Source organism: Callospermophilus lateralis, chromosome 1 (genome assembly GCF_048772815.1).
Source record: "Callospermophilus lateralis isolate mCalLat2 chromosome 1, mCalLat2.hap1, whole genome shotgun sequence".
NCBI classification, from domain to species: domain Eukaryota; kingdom Metazoa; phylum Chordata; class Mammalia; order Rodentia; family Sciuridae; genus Callospermophilus; species Callospermophilus lateralis.
The window spans coordinates 149,025,634-149,043,454 of NC_135305.1; the positions used below are offsets into that span (position 1 = coordinate 149,025,634).

Below are 17,821 nucleotides of genomic sequence, written 5' to 3' on the forward strand. Positions count from 1 at the left end.
CTGCACCAGGTCCATTTAAAGCTTTGAATGAAACAAAGGTAATGAAGTATTGGTGCTATCACAGCATGGATGGATCTGGAAAACACCACGGTAAGCAAAGGAGGAAGGTACAGAAGACCTCAGGGCATGACACAGGCGATCCACAGAGGCTGCTGAGGGTCAGCGGTTGTCAGGGGCTGGGTTGGGGGGTGAGGATGACTACAGGCAGTGTTTCTTTGTGGGTAGGGGGTTAAATGTTCTGAAATTAGAGAGTGGCCCTGGTTACACAAAATATATAAAACCTCACCAAATTGTACATTTCAAGAGGGCTTTTTAAAAAGCACATCGTTTAACAACAGGAACAACAGGGGACCAGGGAATGCATTGTTATAAAAAGAATAAGACTGGCTGCTCCCTGGTCCCTGGCTTCCTGTCCCACTGTGTGGTCTCCCCCTCATGATGCCATCTGCTCTACCATGCGGCCAGCGCAATGGTTTCATTAATGAGGTTCTTGGCATAAAAGTTAGCTAGTGAGATCGAAATAAACACACAGACTCAGTTACCTTTTTTCTATGACCAGGTCCGAGACGGCTCCCCTCTCTGGTTCCCTCCTCTAACCGCCCGGCAGGGCAGCAAGGATTACTCGGGGCTAGCAGGAGAGAGAGAGAGCGAGCACGCCAGGGAGTAGCCTTTTATTGGGGAGCAAGAAATTCAGGGGATAATTCCATCCAATGAAGGTTGAAGGGGGGCCGCACTCCAAGGTCAGGGTCAGTGATTGGGCCTCCGGGGTCAGTGGTCAGTTACACCCCCACACGGACAGGTTCTCTCATCAGGAGAGGGCCGGGAAAGCTCCGACACAGCCAGAGCGCCTCAGACCCTAACCGGGAGTCACCCAGTCACGTGTGAGAATGGCTTCCGACATATTCCCCCTTTCTTTTCGCAAAAATGAGGCGGCGGTTCACTCTCTGGAGTTTCTGCATTCTTGTTCTGAAGACTCGCCATCCTACAATTACAACGCAATAAAGAATTAGCAGCAAAGAGAATAATCCAATAATGTACCAGGCCGAGTGTTTAAGAATATTTCCAGGGTTGAATCCATTTAACTCCTTTAATATTTGGTTAGCCAAAGAAGAAGGATCTGAAAAATCAGCTCTATTATTTTGAATGTCTTGGATATGGTGATGAAGTTCCAGAATATCCAAGCTATTATTACTATTTTGCCAAATACCTAACAAATGGTTTTTAACCTTCTCCCAATCCCAGAGAGAAGCATTGTACTTGGCAGCTGTAACACACACATACTTATAATTAGCATGACATTTAAGCCTTTCTTTAAATTTTAAGGCTGAAAGTTCATTACCTATGTCAATAACAGTTGCCTCTAAGGCGTTTAATTTAGTTTCAATCTTTTCATCAATATTTACTTGATTACGCAGAGCCTTGGAAGTATTTTGAGCTAAATTATTAAGAAATTTTGCATGCTGAATATTCTGAGACAATGTCAGAGACACAGAGACAGTTGATGCAATAAAAGAGACTAGCGCCAAAACACCAACAATTATAACTCCAATAGCACGTTTAGGTCTTGCCAGCTGGGCATGAATTTGCTGTAAGACTTGTAAACCAGCATCAGCATACCATGGCTCTGAAATATTAGCAGGTAATAAAACGAAAGAGGGCTGATGAAGTATCAGCACTCCTTTTCCTCCATTATACCTAGTAATACAATTGGTTAGGTTACATTTATTACAAGTAACAATATATCTGTCATCTATCCATTTAACTTTTACATTTCCAATGATTAAAACATAAGGAGATTGGACACAAGCTCGTAAGCCATAGCAAGATCCCTCTTTACAGTTTTTGCCAATAAATCTTGGTAAGGGTCTGTCTGTAAAATGTAAGAATTCTGAGGCAGCAATTAAACGCCAAATATCTTTTTGAACACCACCTTTACTATAAGTCAAAATATTACTAACAAATCCTGTAGGTGTCATAGCAGAATTTCTTCGTAATTGTCTCTTATCAATTTTTGGAGACCAGTCTAAAATATACCCACTATCTTTAGACACCTTATGTTGTACAGGAAAGGGATTTATACAATCCATCCATTTAGGAAAGGTGCCAATCTCAATTGTAGAACTATTTGGACAGTGGTGTATCTGTGGAGGTTTTGTAGAAATGACTGGCTTATTATGGGAAAGTCCCATCTTAATTACTGATCTAGTATTAGGTTTTAAATCTCCATAAATAGAATTATTTGTCAGTCTAGGTCTACCAATCGCTGTCTTTTTTTTCGAATGATACTTTCAGACAGCCAGCATGTTTATCGTGGGACCAACACAAGGGTAATTGGGCACTATAGCCAGAATAATTAAATCTAGTCACATGATTGGGAGTAATATGAGTATCTGTAAATCCTCCCATCATGAATGAGTCATTAGTAAATACTGGAATAGATTCTCCAGTCCACACAGCTGGGTGTACCAGGGGTGGATCTGGGAAATATGTCCAGTAAGTGTCTACTTGATCCCCCTTTACCTGACAGCCCAGTAGGGCAATTACTGTTGCTACCATCATCATTGGGGTCCTGTTTTCTCCTAGGTCTCGAAGTATTCGGGAAGCCTGGGTTGTTAGCTTCTTCACGTCTTCCCATGAAATCAGCTTTTTGGCTGGGTCAATCTGGTCTTTCTTCATCCTTTTCCGATATCTCCTCCTTCTGGATGGGGGCTCCTCTGGGTTGATCTTCAGTCGCTTGAATCTGGGTTCTATCTCCTCCATGTCTGATAGCACGTTCAGGCACCCAAATAGGACGAGAAGAATTTTCTGGGAAAATACAAGCATGCCCTCTGCCCCATATAATCACCGGGTCTGGGCCCTTCCACTGACCGGTCTGTAAATCTTTCCACAAAACTCTGCCTAAAGGGCCTGTTACTGAGGGAGACATTTGTCTCTCAGCAGCAGTGTGACCTTCTGTGTCACAGTTTAAAAAATTTAAAACAAACAAGGCATGATTAAGGCTATTTTGGGGAGTCATAAGCCTATCCCCCCTTTTTAATTTTTGTAATTGAAGTTTAATAGATAAATGAGCTCGTTCTACAATGGCTTGACTTTGGGGGTTATAAGGAATTCCTGTTTTATGATTAATTTTAAACTCTTGACAAAATTGTTGAAAAGAAGAGCTCACATAAGCTGGAGCATTATCTGTTTTAATCTGCATAGGGCATCCTAAAACAGAAAAAGCTGCTAGGCAATGAGAAATTACATTTTGAGAATTTTCCTTAGTACGTGCTGTGGCAAAAATAAATCTAGAATAAGTGTCCACTATGACATGCACATAACACTGTTTGTCAAATTGAGGAATATGAGTTACATCCATTTGCCAGATTTGATTTGGTTTTAATCCACGGGGATTTACCCGATGGCAGAGATGGAGTGTGAATAACACACTTAGGGCATTGGCTTACAATCTGACGAGCTTGTTCTCTAGTAATATTAAATTTTTTACGTAAGCTAGAAGCATTTTGATGATGCAAGGAATGGGAAGCTAGTGCACAGTCATATGAAGACATCTGTTGACAAAAAGCTACGAGTTTGTCAATTTTGTTATTACCTGAAGCTAAAGGTCCTGGAAGATTAGTATGAGCTCGTATATGTCCTATGAAACATGGATATTTCCGCATTAGCACTGCCTTTTGTAAATTATGAAATAATTTAAATAACTCTTGTGATGAAGTATACCCAATAACTGAAGTTTTAATATTTTTAGTAACTCCGACTGCATATAAGCTGTCAGAATAAATGTTAATAGGCTCATTTGTAAAGTAAGTTAAGGCACAAATCAGAGCTTGAAGCTCTGCTCTTTGGGCAGAAGTATAAGAAGTTTGTATTACCTCTGTGTGAACACGACTATAAAATCTTGTTTTACCTGAACTTGATCCATCAGTGAACACTGATAAGGCTTCATCTATAGGATGGGCACGTACAATCTTTGGAAAAATAAGTGACGTTAATGATGTAAATTGTATAATCTTATCACGAGGATAGTGACTATCTATCTGGCCAGGAAAATCAGCAAAAGCTATTTGCCATGGGCTAGAAGTTTGAAAAAGCCAATTAATCTGTTGAACAGAAAATGGAATAATTATGATATCAGGTTCAGATCCAATTAATTGTAAAATCCTAGTTCTACCCTTAATTACTAATTGAGCTATAGAATCATGAAAAGGAATTAATGTTTTTTGAGGGGAGTGGGATAAATAAATCCACTCAATAACTCCTAATTTTTGTCATATGGCTCCTGTTGGTGTATGTTCAGTTGGAAATATTAATAAATACACCATTTTCTTAGGATCAACTCTAGTAAGCTGTGCATTTTTAATTGCATTTTCAACTTTTTTTAAAGCTGTTTTAGCCTCTAAAGTTAGCTGACGTGGAGAGGTTGGAGAAGGATTTCCTTGTAATATCTGAAATAAAGGACTTAACTCAGAAGTAGTTAGTTTTAAGGATGGCCTCAGCCAATTAATATCTCCTAATAGCTTTTGAAAATCATTAAGGGTATGTAACTCCTTAATTCTTATCTGAAGATTTTGAGGACGGATTGTACGTCCTTGAATTATCTGACCTAGATATTGAAAAGGTGACACTTTTTGAATTTTTTGAGGAGCTATGCATAAACCCATTGCTGCAAGCGAAGTCTCTAACTGAGTAAAAATTTCTGAAAGTACCTCTGGATTAGCATGAGCCAATAATATATCATCCATAAAATGAATAATATATGCATCAGGAAAGCTACTTCTTATGGGATCTATCGCCTGGTCTACGTATTTTTGGCACAGAGTAGGACTATTACGCATTCCCTGTGGGAGTACTTTCCAGCAATATCTTTTAACAGGTTCCTTAAAATTAATTGTTGGGACAGTGAAAGCAAATCTCTCACAATCTCCAGGATGTAACCTTATAGAGAAAAAAACAGTCTTTTAAATCTATTACCATCAAGCTATAATCTAAAGGAATGGCTGTGGGAGAGGGAAGTCCTGGCTGTAAGGATCCCATAGGCTGAATTGCATGATTTATTGCCCTTAAATCCTGTAGCAATCTCCAATTTCCTGACTTTTTCTTAATAACAAATATAGGTGTGTTCCAAGGACTAAGCGTTGGTTCTATATGACCAGCCTGAAGTTGTTCCTCTACTAACCTATGAATTATTTTAAGCTTTTCCCCTGAGATGGGCCACTGAGAAATCCATATAGGCTCCTCTGTGAGCCAAGTTATTTGTTCAGCTGTCTTAGGGATCGGGGAAGTACTCAGGGCCCCTAATAAAAATTTTGGCTTGGAGCATTTACTAATCTTTGTCGTGGAGACTGGTTTGTAAACAGATACTCTTCCTGAAGGGTCTCCTTATCATCTCCAGGAAAATACCTTGGACTAACTTCCTCAACTAACCTTATAGTGTTAGGAGTAACTAATAATAATCCCATTTTGGTTAAAATATCTCTCCCCCATAGATTAGCTGGTAAAGGTTCTGTGCTGTCGCCATTTTGAAATTGGGCTTCTAAGTCACGTGGCTGAGAAGAACTCTGAGCCCCTCTAGGAATCTCTTCCACATTTTCCTCTCCAGGAAGATCCTCTACCTCCCTTGGAGGGCTCTCTAGGACCTTGGAGGTATCTCCTTTCTGATATTGCTCTCCATAATCTCCCTGTGGAGTAGCCTGATTTTGTAAATTTAAATTTACATTTTTAACTTTGGGCCTGGTCCCTAGTGCCTTTGTTTTTAAGTGGCTTAAGGGAAAAGGAATTAACTTAGCCTCAGGCGGATTTTCCATTTGAATAGACTTGATGGCCCGTTGAATGCCTTTTAGCAGGTCTTCAGGGGGCCACGAATTCTGGCCCATATATTTAAAAAGACAAACTTCCAAGGCCGTCCAGGTTCTCTGAATATTATCTATGCCTCCAGGTAATTCATTTGAAAGACAGACCTTTTGCAACTTTCTTCCTAATTTCTCCCAAGTAAGTAAATTTGGAGATTCTTGTTCACAAAACCAAGGACAATATTTACCTACAATCTCTAAGAATTGTAATAACTGAGCTTTCTTTATCTGTTTTCCTTTCTGATTAATTATACTGTCTAAAATAGTTACATTTCCTTATAGGTAGAAGTTGAATTTTTTATTTTAATTAATTTAACGTCTCTTTCCTTCAATATCTTAAGGTACTTTTGTGACCCAAATTGTCACCACTTCCTTTTGTGACCCAAATTGTCACCACTTCCTTTATCTTTACTTTTTTCTTTATCTTTATAGCGCGCTCCCACTCAATCTAGCTAATCTAGAATGCCCCACGTTGGGCGCCAATTCTACCATGCGGCCAGCGCAATGGTTTCATTAATGAGGTTCTTGGCATAAAAGTTAGCTAGTGAGATCGAAATAAACACACAGACTCAGTTACCTTTTTTCTATGACCAGGTCCGAGACGGCTCCCCTCTCTGGTTCCCTCCTCTAACCGCCCGGCAGGGCAGCAAGGATTACTCAGGGCTAGCAGGAGAGAGAGAGAGCGAGCACGCCAGGGAGTAGCCTTTTATTGGGGAGCAAGAAATTCAGGGGATAATTCCATCCAATGAAGGTTGAAGGGGGGCCGCACTCCAAGGTCAGGGTCAGTGATTGGGCCTCCGGGGTCAGTGGTCAGTTACACCCCCACACGGACAGGTTCTCTCATCAGGAGAGGGCCGGGAAAGCTCCGACACAGCCAGAGCGCCTCAGACCCTAACCGGGAGTCACCCAGTCACGTGTGAGAATGGCTTCCGACAATCTGCCATGCTGGGACATAGTCAAAGTGGCCCTCATCAGAGACCATATAGAAGGGGCCACCCAATCTTGGACTTTCACCGTCCAAAACTGTAAGCTAAATAAACCTCTTTGGGAGGTTAGAGTTGTAACTCAGTGAAACAGCACTTGCCTAGCATTCACAAGCTCCTGGGTTCCATCCCCAGCATCACAAAAGAATAAAAATAAAAGTCTTTTCTTTATAAACTATCCAGCCTCAGGTATTGTGTTATAGAAATGGAAAAACAAACTAGTATAGTGTATGAACTCATGTATGATATTTTAAAAATATCTGGGTTTATGTGCCATGTATAATGCAAATGTATGAAAATGCATATCTGGAAAGATAAATATCAAATGATAATTTTTTAGAATATATTTTTTTAAATTAGTTGTTGATGGACTTATTTATTTATTTAGATGTGGTGCTGAGAATCAAACTCTGTGCCTTGCTCATGCTAGGCAAGCACTCTACCACTTGAGCCACAACCCCAGTCCTAATAATACTTTTCTTTAGGGAGAGAGAAAGAATTTAGGAAGATTTATTATAGAGACTTTCACTTCCCACAAATAAATGGATTTTTTTATTATTCTTTTACAAATTACCTTTCAAGACAACTAGCATAATTATTTTTAGTTGACTAAGAAAAAAAGTTTTCTTTTTCTTGAGTTCCTTGTTTGAAAATTTGTTCTTTTTAGATATACATGACAGTAGAGTGGATTTTGACATACTATACATACCTGGAGTACAACCCATTCCAATGAGGATCCCATTCTTGTGGTTGTACATGATGCGGAATTTCACTGGTCATGTATTCATGTGTGAACATAGGAAAATTATGTCCAATTCATTCTACTGTCTTTCCTTTTTCTACCCACCCCCCCCACAAAGTTTTAAAAGTTGAAGGGAAAAAGCAAGCTAAATAATTAATAATTAGTATGGAGATGTCCAGTAATTGACATATGAGACATAGGGGACAACTTATAAGACAGCATGCATATTCTACACATGCAAGTGGCACAACAGACTTAGCATCCTACATGCTTTGTCCCCACCCTGTTCTGAGGTTAGGACCATAATTAGTTTCCCATTTTACACTTGAAGAAATGCAAAAAGATAAGTTGTCCTGGTCTCATGGCTAGAAATATAAATCCAAGCATATTTGATCCCAGAGTCCAGATCAGAGAAGACTAGAATGCAGTTGGGAAACAGCATGAGAAAGAGAAAAACTCACTAAGGAATAAGAGTTTAGGGCCAGAGCAGTGTATCCCTATCTAGGACACTGTATGAACTTAGATGCAGACACCAGTAAAGCCGGCCCACGAAGGACAGGTGTAACCTAGGGTAGAGAAGACAAGCGACTCCTAGAGAGACCAGACGTCCCCTGGCAGGAGAGGCTGAACTGATTGCCAAGGAGATGGTTTCAGGGAAGCCAGAACCAACCATCTGCGAGATGCTAGAGCTTTGTGAGCAAGAATCTCCAGATCAGAACCTCTCCTGAGTGCTACCGTTGGCATCCTTCCAGTTCTGTTGGTCACAAAGCTCGGTTCACTTAGCATTCACTGAACGTGGACCATGTGTCACGCCCAGGAGGCGCTGCGGCTTCGAGAGGACCCAGGAAGACACGGGCGAAGAGAGGTGAGAACCCAGAAAAGGCAAGGGTCGCAGCCGTTTTCCGCAGGTGCTTATGGGAATGAAAAGAGGGCGCCTGTCCCCGCCTGTGCACCAGGGAAGTCCTCTTGGCAAAGGTGACGGCATGAGCTTGAAGAATTGCTGGGAAGTCGCCAGCTGGAGGGAGTGGAGGAGCCAGGGCAGGGCTGGGGGTGCTGGGGCAGCAGGGACAGTTCAGCCACGAGTGCGCCCCTCGAGGGCATAGTCCATGTTTTTCCCCCCAGGTTACCCCAGGACCCGGCACCGTAGCTGGCCCTCGGTAGGGGCCAGGGCTGCAGTGAAGACAGTAGGACCTGGGAGGAGGGGGTGGACCTGAGGCTGGGATGTGGGAGCGGATGGCGCGCACCTCGCAAGAACCCTGGCAATGGTCGAATCAGCTGGAAAGTGAAATTCCACATCCTTGAGGTTTTGCTTTTTGGGGAGGTGTGGTTTGGAAGTGTTTGAGTGCGTCTCCCGAAGAGCCTCCGGCAACCGGAGGCGGTGAAGCCGTAGAGGGGCGGAGCCAGGTGAACAGTGCAGGGGGCGGAGCCAGGTGGACAGTGCGGAGGGCGGAGCCAGTGGACAGTGCGGAGGGCGGAGCCAGGTGAACAGTGCGGGGGGCGGAGCCAGGTGGACAGTGCCGCTGGGCCAAAAAACAAAGTCCACCACGTCCAAGGAAGGGGCTGGGATGTAGCTCAGTACTAGAGACCTTGCCAGCACTCAAGAGGCACCGGGCTTCTGTGATCATCCGGGCTCTAAAGATGAATATATATTGCCAATAAGTAGGGACGGGGAACATATTATATTAACAAAGACCAATTCTTGCGTTTCTCCTGCCAGCTGGGAACTTTTAGTTACCCCCAGAAACTAAGGCTCAAAGAGGAAAGAATACTTTTCCCGCGGACTCACAGGTGTGCAAGGAAACCTGACAGCTAGGAGGACCTACAAGCAGGTTAGAGGGACCTCCTCCCTGGAGGGGGGAGTCCCCTCTACCCTGGGAAGTCGCCAGCTGGAGGGAGTGGAGGAGCAAGAGCAGGGCTGGGGATGGTGGGGCAGCAGGGACAACTCAGAGGTGCACAGAGCTCCCCCCACACACACACACCCAGTTTAGAAGGACCTCCCACCTGGAGGGGGGAGTCCCCTCTACCCTAGGTGCAGTGGGGAGCTCCCCCTGACACCCAGGTTACAGGGAACTTTCTCCTGGAGGGGAGAGTCCCGTCTACCCTGGGTTCACTGGGGAGATCCCCGAGACACCTAGGTTAGAGGGACCTCCCCCCTGGAGCATGGAGTCCCCCTTACCCTCTGTGCGATGGCATACCAGCTGCCCCGGACACCCAGGTTAGAGGGGCCTCCTCCCTAGAGGGATGAGTCCCCCCTACCCTGGGTGCGGTGGCACACATGCTGTCCACGACACATAGGTGAGAGGGGTGTCCTCCCTCAAGGGGGGAGTCCCCCCTACCCTGGGTGCAATGGCATACTAGGTGCCCCTGACACCAAGGTTAGAGGGATCTCCACACTAGAGGGCGGAGACCCCCTACCCTGGGTTCGATGGCAAACAAGCTGCCCCCGACACAGAGGTTAGAGGGGTCTCCTCACTAGAGGGGGGCAGTTTCCCCTACCCTGGGTGCGGTGGGAGGTGCTCCCTACACCCAAGTAAGAGGTGTCTCCCCACTAGATGGCGGTGTCTCCCCTTGCCGGGGTGCCGTGAGAGCTGCCCCCGACCCCCAGGTTAGAGGGATCTCCCCACTAGAGAGCCGAGTCCCCTCTACCCTGGGTGCGGTGGCATACGAGCTGCTCCCGGCACCCAGGATAGATAGGTCTCCCCAATAGAGAGGGGAGTCCCCTCTACCTGCGTCTTGTGGGAGCTGCCCCCGACCCCCAGGTTAGAGGGGGGTCTCCCCTCTAGAGGGTGGATTCCCCCGACCCTGGGTCACGTGACATACGAGCTGGCCCCGACACCCAGTATAGAGTGGTGTCCCCCCTCCAAGGGGGAGTCCCCCTACCCAAGGTGCAGTGACATACGAGCTGCCCCCGACATCCAGGTTAGAGGGGTCTACCCCTAGAGGGCGGAGACCCCCTACTCTGGGTTCGATGGCAAAAGAGCTGCCCCCCGACACCGAGGTTAAAGGGGTCTCCCCACTAGAGGGGGGAGTCCCCCGTAGCCTGCGTCTTGTGGGAGCTGCAGCCGACACCCAGGTAAGAGGAGTCTCACCACTAGGTGGCGGTGTCCCCCCTTGCCTGGGTGCCGTGGGAGCTGCCCCCTACCCCCAGGTTAGAGAGGTCTCCCATGAGAGGGGGGACTCCCCCCTACCCTGGGTGCGATGGCATATGAGATGACCCCGACACCCAGGTGAGAGGGGTCTCCCCCCTAGAGGGCGGAGTGCCCCCGAACTGGGTGCGGTGGCATACGAGCTGCCCCCCATACCCAGGGGAGAGAGGTGTTCCCTCTCGAGGGGGGAGTCCGCTCTACCCTGGGTGCGGTAGCCTACGAGTTGTCCCCGACACCCAGGTTAGAGGGGTCTCCCCACTTGAGGGCCGAGTCCCCCCTACCCTGGGTGTGATGGCATAGGAGCTGCCATTGACACCCAAGTTAGAGAGGTCTCCCCACTAGATGGCGGAGGCCCCCCCCACCATGGGTGCGATGGCATACGAGCTGCCTCTGACACCCAGGTGAGAAGGTCTCCCACTAAAAGGGGGAGTCTCTCCTCCCCTGTGTGCCATGGCATAATAGCTGCCCCCGACACCCAGGTTAGAGAGGTCTCCCCCCTAGAGGGTGGATTCCCCCGACCCTGGGTCAGGTAACATACAAGCTGGCCCCCACACCCAGTTTAGAGGGGTGTCCCCCCCTACCCAAGGTGCAGTGGCATACGAGCTGCCCCCGTCACCCAGGTGAGAGGTGTCTCCCCACTAGATGGCGGTGTCCCGCCTTGCCTGGGTGCGATTGGAGCTGCCCCCGACCCCCAGGTTAGAGGGGTCTCCCCACTAAAGAGCGGAATCCCCCCTACCCTGGGTGCGGTGGCATACGAGCTGCCCCACACACCCAGGATAGAGGGGTCTCCCACCTAGAGAGCCGTGTCTCCCCTACCCTGGGTGCGGTGGCATAAGAGCTGCCCCCGACACCAGGTGAGAGGAGTCTCCCCACTAGAGGAGAGAGTCTCCCCATCCTGGGGGTGATGGCACTCGAGATTCCCTGGACACTGAGGTGAGAGAGGTCTCCCCCTAGAGGGCGGAGTCCCCCCCCTGGGTGCAATCGCATAGGAGCTGCCCCCAACACCCAGGTGAGAGGGGTCTCCCCACTAGAAGGGGGAGTCCCCAATACCCTGGGTGCGATGGCATACGAGCTGCCGCCGACACCCAGGTTAGAGAGGTCTCCCCCACTAGAGGGGGGAGTCCCCCCTACCCTGCGTCTTGTGGAAGCTGCAGCTGACACCCAGGTTAGAGGGGTCTCCCCACTGGGGGCCGAGTCCCCCCTACCATTGGTGCAATGGCATATGAGATAACCCCGACACCCAGGTGAGAGGGGTCTCCCCCCTAAGAGCGGAGTCCCCCCTACCCTGGGTGTGGTGGCATACGAGCTGCCCCCGACACCCAGGTGAGAGGGTGGTCTTTCCCCTAGGCAGGAGCTCCTTCCGTACTCAGGGTAGAGGTGGCTCTTCCCTCGAGGAGGGAGACCCCTCTAATCTGGGCGTCAAAGGGGAGCTCCCACTGCACCCAGGGTAGAAGGGACTCCCCTAGAGTTGGGAGACCCCTTTAACCTAGGTTTCGGGTGTATACCATCGTCCCCTTGAGAGGGGAGTCCCCTCCACCCTGGGTGCGGTGGGAGCTCGCCCCAACACCCAGACTGGAGGGGTCCTCACCCCTAGAGCCGGGGAAGTGCCCTCGACCCTGAATGTGGTAGAGCCCCCCCCCACACACACACACCAGGTTAGATGGTTCTCTCCTCTAGAGAGGGAAGTCCTCTCTACCCTGGGTGGGGTGGTACACGAGCTCCCTGACACCCAGGTTAGAGGGTCTCCTTCCTTGAGCGGAGAGTTTTCCCTACCCCGGGTTCAGCGGGGGTCCCCTTTCCGAAACCCATATTCGAGAGTCTCCTTCCTGGAGGCTGGAGTCCCCTCTACACTGGCTCCCCCCTTCCATACCCAGGTTTGAGGAGTCTTTCTTCTGAAGGGGGGAGTCCCCTCTATTTCTGGTGTGGCAGGGGTGCCCCCCTACGCCCAGGTCAGAGGGTTCTCCTTTCTGGAGGGCGGAGTCCCCTCTTCCCTGGGTGTGTTGGGATTCTAGCTCCCCCGGACACTCCCGTTAGAAGGGTCTCACCTTTCGAGGGAGGAGTCCCCTCCACCCTGATTGCACTGGATCGAGCTCCCACAACACCCCGGTTAGAGAGGTCTCCCCCCTTTACGGGGGAGTCCCCTCTACCCTGGGTGCAGTGGGAGCGTTCTCCCCCGCAACACACACACAGTCTGGTTAGATAGTTCCCCCGGCTCAACGGATGAATCTCCTCTACCCTTGGTTAGGTGGATGGGAGCTCCCCTGACACCCAGGTAATACATCCAATCGGCAGTCTGAACTCATTGCCCTCATCAGAGCCTTCACTTTTGAAAAGGGAGCATCCCTAGATGTCTACGTTGACTCTAAATAGGCTTTTCACATACTTCTCCCCCCACTCTGCTATTTGGAAGGAGTGCAGATTCCTTACCTCCAAGGGAACTCAATTACTAATGTCCCCTTTATCTCAGATCTCCTTCAGGCCTCAAAGCTTCCCACTGCCATTGGAATCTCACATTGTAAATCCCATCAGACAGACACCTTAAACTCTCTGCAGAGGACCTACAATTTCTCTCTACCCTCTTTGCCTCCTGTGAAATTTTCCCAAAAACCCAGTCCCACTTTCAATCTCCGCCCACCTGCTTTCCTTTTACACCAAGCAAGAGGATATCTCCTTTGCTCTGATTAGCAGCTGAATTTCACCCTTATGCCCCTGGTCAAGTGGTACAAATTTTTCTCCGTACTTTCGACACCTTCTTGGGATGGGTCAAGGCTTTTCCTTCCACCAATAAATATGCCCCTACAGTGGCCAACATCCTCCTTGAACACATTCTTCCCCAATTCGTCCTCCCCTTCTCACTCCAGTCTCATAATGGTCCTGAATTTCCTTCCCATGTTTCACCGTCTGTAGCTAAGGCACTCAACATCCCCTGGCATTTTCATATCCCCTACCATCCCCAGTCCTCTGGCAAGGTGGAGCATACCAACCACACATACCTTGAAGAACATTCTCACTAAAGTGTCCCATGAATTATATTTAGATTGGACTAAATTCCTTCTCTTGGCTCTTCTTAGGTTATAAGCCCTCCCAAAGAAGCCACTTAACATCTCCCCTTTTGAGCTCCTATATGGATGGCCTATATCCCTGCTCAGCTCACCACTCTCTGATTATCTACTCCCCCTTGCGCCTCGTCTTTTCTGGCCCCTTCTTGCATACATTGGGAACCTTCTTTGGCAATACGGTAATGCTGTTCTGGCAAAGCCTCGTTCTGCCTCTTCCCCTTCTCCCACACTGTCTCCTGGTGACCTGGTACGTTTTAACTACCCCCCAACAGGCTCACCTCCTCCTCTCAACTCTCTGCAAAACGGCCTGAACCCTAAGGGGTTATTCTTACAGTCCACCTTTAGGGCATCCCATATTGAGTTCATAACTCCCATTTAAAATTGTTGTATCCACCCTTTTATACAGTGACACCCACAGGCCCTCCCAAGCTGCGTTTCTCCAAGGCCGGAACCCCCAATCTTCCTTGGGTCTCTGAGGACCACAAGAACCATGAATACATCTGCAGAACCATGAATACCATCCTTCCCTTTTTTATTTTTGCCCTCCTTCCTCATTCTGCGCTCGCTTCCCAGGGGTACCATTACCAGGAATTACCATTCCAATTTCTAGGAGACTTAGAGCCACTTGCTAGCCATATAGTCCCAGCTTGATTCTTTAGCTGCTGTGATTCTGCTGCATCGAAGGAGCTTGATCTTTTTATGATTGAAAAAGGCAGACTTTGTCTGTACCTACAGGAGGAATGCTATTTTTATGTCAATCAATCTGGTATAGTAAAGGATAAGATAAAACAACTCCAACAAGACCTTGAGCATCAGAAAAAACAGCTCTCCTCTGCTGAAGGATGGCAGCTAAGTAATCGCCTTCTCCAGTGGGCACTTCCTTTCCTGATCCCTCTCCTTGTCATAGGCCTTCTGTTAATGCTTTCCCCCTGCATCATTAGACTGGTTCAAGCCCAGATCAAAAAAAAATATCTAATCAAACTATAAACCAGCTTTTGTTACAGGAATACCAATCCCTCCCTAAAAATTGGGGCATGAAGAACAGCATTCCACCTGTTAAACCACAACGCAAAGAAATGACCACTGACTCCAATTTAAATCAAATAAAAGCAAGCTTGTAATTCCGGCCAGCCAGGGCTGTCTCTCCAGAAACCCGTGGGAATAGAAGACAGCCCCTCAGCTCTCTAGGAGGAGTGCAGCTTTATAGCACAGAAAGTTGCAAAAGAGTGGGGAGGGTGTCTGGAGAACTTAAAGATAACAGAATTTTGACAAGCACAACACAAAGGCAGGTAGTAAGTTAATGGTCTAAATGGTTCAGCACTTAGGGAGTAAATTTAGATCCCAACATCAGGGAAAGCCAGAATTTATGAGGTGCTATAATGCCAGATTTGTGGGACCCCAATAGATCTCCAGGAGCCGAATCTGTTGCAATCACATGAGAGTCTTTATTGCAAGCTCGAGCCTGGACTCACAACCGTTTCCGACCCAGAGGTCCTGAGGGGTGAGTCCTGGCCCTTAGTTCAGTGAGGATCTATAGGTTTTGGGGGGGAGATACTCTATGTGTCACAACATCACACAGTAAATCATTTCATACCGCGGGAAAATCAACTCTTTTTTTTTTTTTTTTTTTTTTTTTGAAGGACACAACACAATGCCTTTATTTTTATGTGGTGCTGAGAACCAAACCCGGGTCCTGCCCATGCTAGGGGAGCGCTCTACCACTGAGCCACAATCCCAGCCCGAAATAACAATTCTTAACATTGATTAGCACATTCGCTGGAGGGAACAAGTTGGGTAAGGGTGATTGGTTAGTACAAGAGGTGGATACGTTTGAACTGTATGGTTTAAACCATGAGGGTGTATGCACTAAACTACACTGTTTCCTAGCATTTTATCAATCACCGAAACTACTGGGAGGGTCACCTGGCATTTCAGGTATTTTCGCTGTCTCACGCTGATTGCTGGTTGCTGGTTGCTAGGGAGTTCTATGGGACCTCACCTAGGGTAACTGAGTCAGGGACACCTGGCGCTGCAGATCTCTCCTGTTATTTACAGACAAACAACTCAGCAGGGTGGGTATACGCCCCCTCCCGCTGGACAGGCCTTGAGGTAGAAGCTGATTTCTCAAAAATGGAGTCACATCAGTTTCTCAGTGCCACTAAAGTTTCAGAAAGTTGTTATCTGGTCAGAGAAAGTCAGGCATGGGTGAGTTCAAGGCACAGGCAGGAATTCCAAGCAAGTTTAAAACATTAAAATCCTGCCAGGCTAATATTTTACAGAAAACAGAAATGAATCTTTTATAACATGTGACAAGATGGCTCCTGATCTTAAGAGGGAATTAGGCTGGGTTTATCACACCAACACCAACCTCCATCATCCTTCCAATGACATCCCGCATCCCTGATGAACGGTTCAAATGCCAACCCTTCCCAGCAGGAAGCAGTTCTAGAAGATTGACCTATATCCCTGTTACATAAGGTACCCAATAAAAAACAAAAAAGCATCTGGATGGCCATCTTAAGTGTCAGCCCTGCCATTTTAAAGAAAAAAAAAAGTTTCTTTTTTCGCCCAACAGCCTTTCTGAGAAAGGCTCACCAATTCCTCGTACCAACCAAACCCCTAACCGCCCACATTAGGACCTGCTTGGCTCTGATTCCTAAGCCTCCCCCATAAAAATCCCAGAACCCAAGCCTGTTTTGCCTCTCTCTCCTATAGAGAGATGGCCCTTATTAGTAAACTCTCGTGTGTATCTCTGTTTGCATCTTTCATTTCTCGCTTACCCATCTCCTCAACTTCCCAGAGGCTGTGATTCTGCCCATCAGGGACTTTTAAAGTGACTCACAGGCTACTTTCCACTTGTTCTTGTTGTGACAGTCATTTCTGAGATTTTCTGGTATCATTCCCAAAGCCTGGACAGATAAGTTTTCCTAAACTGCAGAAAGAAAGGTAATGCTATTTCTCTTGAGATTAGTTGGGACAAAGGAAGAGAAAGAAACTTGTGTGTTGAGAGCCACAGTTTAGTCGGAATGACGCCTGGCATTTTGCTAGAGGGAATGGTTGAAAGGTGACCCTGATCCGGGATTAGGGCCGCTCTGGGATTAGGGCGGATCCTCTGGGAATAGGGTGGCTCTGGGATTAGGGCGGATCCTGCTGCCTCAGGCGCCCACTACTTTGGAGTTCTCCGGAGTTCCGGGAGAATTGGCGCCTGGAGCCGGTGGAGGGGAGTGTGTTCCCGGGAAGTGTGTGTAGAGTGCCGGTGAGATTTCGGGAATAAAGAGTTGTTGTTTGAACCTACAAGGCTTTGTGGCGGCTTGGTTATTTGTGCCCAGACAGACTGCTGGCACTTGTGCATTTAAAAAATAAACTGTAGGGATTTTGACTGTGGAAAGGTACAGGGAAGCATTCCCCTGGTGAGAAAACTCCCCTGCCTCTGCACCTTGTCTCTATGTCTCCTCTTTATTACTATTTCTTTATAACTGGTGACCAATGTTGGGGCACGAGAAGACTTTTTCTCCCCACACAGCCACTTATTCCACAGAGAGTTTGGGACAACAAAATCTGCCTAAGAGAGACCCCTCCAGACGTTGACAGGTAACAGAGAAGGGTATAGTTACTTATGCCTGGAGTAGGCTTTTAACACATCTGTCATTGCCTGGTACCGATCCCTTATCAGTAACTATGGGAAATTCTCTTTCGGATGCTCACTGATGTCATTGGGCAGAGCTTTCTTTATTACTTTGCAAGGTGCTTTACATACCACCGTAAGCAACACTGAACTTACTGTCTTGCTGACAAAAATAGATTCATCTTGTTCTTGGTACCCAGAAAGTGGCTCATTATGGTCAAAAGATTGGGAGGAGGTAGGTAAGATATTCCATGAGGAACCTCGTGCCTCCATTTCTGTGTTACAAACTCAGTTTCTTTGTAGAGATACTATTGATAAAGCTTTTTTCAACCTGCCTGCTCTTCTCCTCTGGGTGCCTGGCTATGTGGTCCCTTTAAATCCCCACCGCTCCCTTCACAGCAGCAACACAGCCCTGAC

At 47.4% G+C, this 17,821-nt stretch overlaps 1 long non-coding RNA gene across 1 annotated transcript; it reads right to left on the reverse strand.

Moving 5' to 3' along the window:
* Positions 1-634: 634 nt before the first annotated feature.
* Positions 635-6,777, reverse strand: LOC143637944 (uncharacterized). The gene is made up of 3 exons (XR_013154528.1): positions 6,427-6,777; positions 2,521-2,805; positions 635-982 (listed from the first exon to the last, which is right to left on the reverse strand). It is a non-coding gene; the product is annotated as an uncharacterized LOC143637944 (long non-coding RNA).
* Positions 6,778-17,821: the final 11,044 nt, after the last annotated feature.